The sequence below is a fragment of the Bison bison genome, unplaced genomic scaffold (genome assembly GCF_000754665.1).
Source record: "Bison bison bison isolate TAMUID 2011002044 unplaced genomic scaffold, Bison_UMD1.0 scf7180017864334, whole genome shotgun sequence".
Classification (NCBI taxonomy): Eukaryota; Metazoa; Chordata; class Mammalia; order Artiodactyla; family Bovidae; genus Bison; species Bison bison.
In genome coordinates, this window is record NW_011494906.1 from 300937 (window position 1) to 303116 (window position 2180).

Sequence of the window (2180 nt, forward strand, 5' to 3'; positions counted from 1 at the left end):
TCTGAATGTTGAGCTTTAAGACAACTTTTTCACTCTCCACTTTCACTTTCATCAAGAGGCTTTTTAGTTCCTCTTCACTTTCTGCCGTAAGGGTGGTGTCATCTGCATATCTCAGGTTATTGATATTTCTCCCAGCAATCTTGATTCCAGCTTGTGCTTCTTCCAGCCCAGCGTTTCTCATGATGTACTCTGCATATAAGTTAAATAAGCAGGGTGACAATATACAGCCTTGATGTACTCCTTTTCCTATTTGGATCCAGTCTGCTGTTCCATGTCCAGTTCTAACTGTTGCTTCCTGACCTGCGTACAGGTTTCTCAAGAGGCAGTTCAGATGGTCTGGTATTCACATCTCTTTCAGGATTTTCCACAGTTTATTGTGATCCACGCAGTCAAAGGCTTTGGCATAGTCAATAAAGCAGAAATAGATGTTTTTCTGTAACTCTCTTGCTTTTTCCATGATCCAGCGGATGTTGGCAATTTGATCTCTGGTTCCTCTGTCTTTTCTAAAAGCAGCTTGAACATGTGGAAGTTCACGGTTCATGTATTGCTGAAGCCTGGCTTGGAGAATTTTGAGCATGACTTTACTAGCGTGTGAGATGAGTGCAATTGTGCAGTAGTTTGAGCATTCTTTGGCATTGCCTTTCTTTGGGATTGGAATGAAAACTGACCTTTTCCAGTCCTGTGGCCACTGCTGAGTTTTCCAAATTTGCTGCCATATTGAGTGCAGCACTTTACAGCCTCATCTTTAAGGATTCAAAATAGCTCAACTGGAATTCCATCACCTCCACTAGCTTTGTTCATAGTGATGCTTTCTAAGGCCCACTTGACTTCACATTCCAGGATGTCTGGCTCTAGGTGCGTGATCACACCATCCTGATTATCTGGGTCGTGAAGATCTTTTTTGTACAGTTCTTCTGTGTATTCTTGCCACCTCTTCTTAATATCTTCTGCTTCTGTTAGGTCCATACCATTTCTGTCCTTTATCAAGCCCATCTTTGCATGAAATCTTCCTTTGGTATCTCTAATTTTCTTGAAGAGATCTCTAGTCTTTCCCATTCTGTTGTTTTCCTCTATTTCTTTGCATTGATCGCTGAGGAAGGCTTTCTTATCTCTCCTTGCTATTCTTTGGAACTCTGCATTCAGATACCTATATCTTTCCTTTGCTCCTTTGCTTTTCACTTCTCTTCTTTTCACAGCTATTTGTAAGGCCTCCCCAGACACCTGCGCAGCCACTGCTCCTTGGACCTGGGGTTGCTCCTCTCAACACTGTACTATAGCTTTGCAGTAATCCTCGAAATTGAAAAGTGAAAGTCCTCTAAGTTTTTCTTTTCCAATATTGTTTTGGCTAATCTGTATCCTTGAATCCATGTTAATATTAATAACAAAGATATTACAAATTGACAATTAATGATATCATTGACAATTAAAGTCAATTTCTGCCCCAACAAGTCAGCTGAGATTTGGATAGAAATTGTGTTGAGAAGCATTGCTTTATTGACAACACTAAGCTTTTTGATACAAGACTGAGAGCTATCTTTCCATTTATATATTAGAGATCTTCATTTTCTCAGAACACTGTATTTTGGTTTATAGTTGACAATTCTTACACTCCTATTAATTTGTTAACAGAAAATACATATTATAAAACAATGTTTGTTTCATGATGAGAGTAGAAGACTAACACTATGAGTCACTTAAAAAGTTCTGGAGTTCAGTCGTAGAAATGGGATGAGCAGCTTTTGTATCACTCTGGGAGGACACCCTCCTGAGGCACCCCATGCTCCTGCAGGACATGTGGGGCACAGCACACATGGGGGAGCGTGTGGCTCAGGTCCTGCTGGAAGCCCAGGGAGCCTGCATGGTCCATCCAAGATGCTCTGGCCACAATGATCAAAGAGAAAAACCTGGGGTCAGAAGGGAATTGGTTCCTGGAGGGGCCAGGAAGACTATAGCCTTGCCCCTCCCTATTCTGGACTGTAGAAGAGTCTCCTGGGCTGATGGTCCTGGTTGAGAAGATGGTGCCCAGTGGCCTTATGCTGGGTTTGTCCCCCAGGTGTCTGGGCCAAGGAAAAGCTGAAACTTTTTCTAACATGACCTGCCACTTCTCAATGGTGAGGCTGAAGTACCAAATGTATGTGTGGTCTCAGTGTGTGAGAGCTGCTGGCTGAAATTTTTGTACT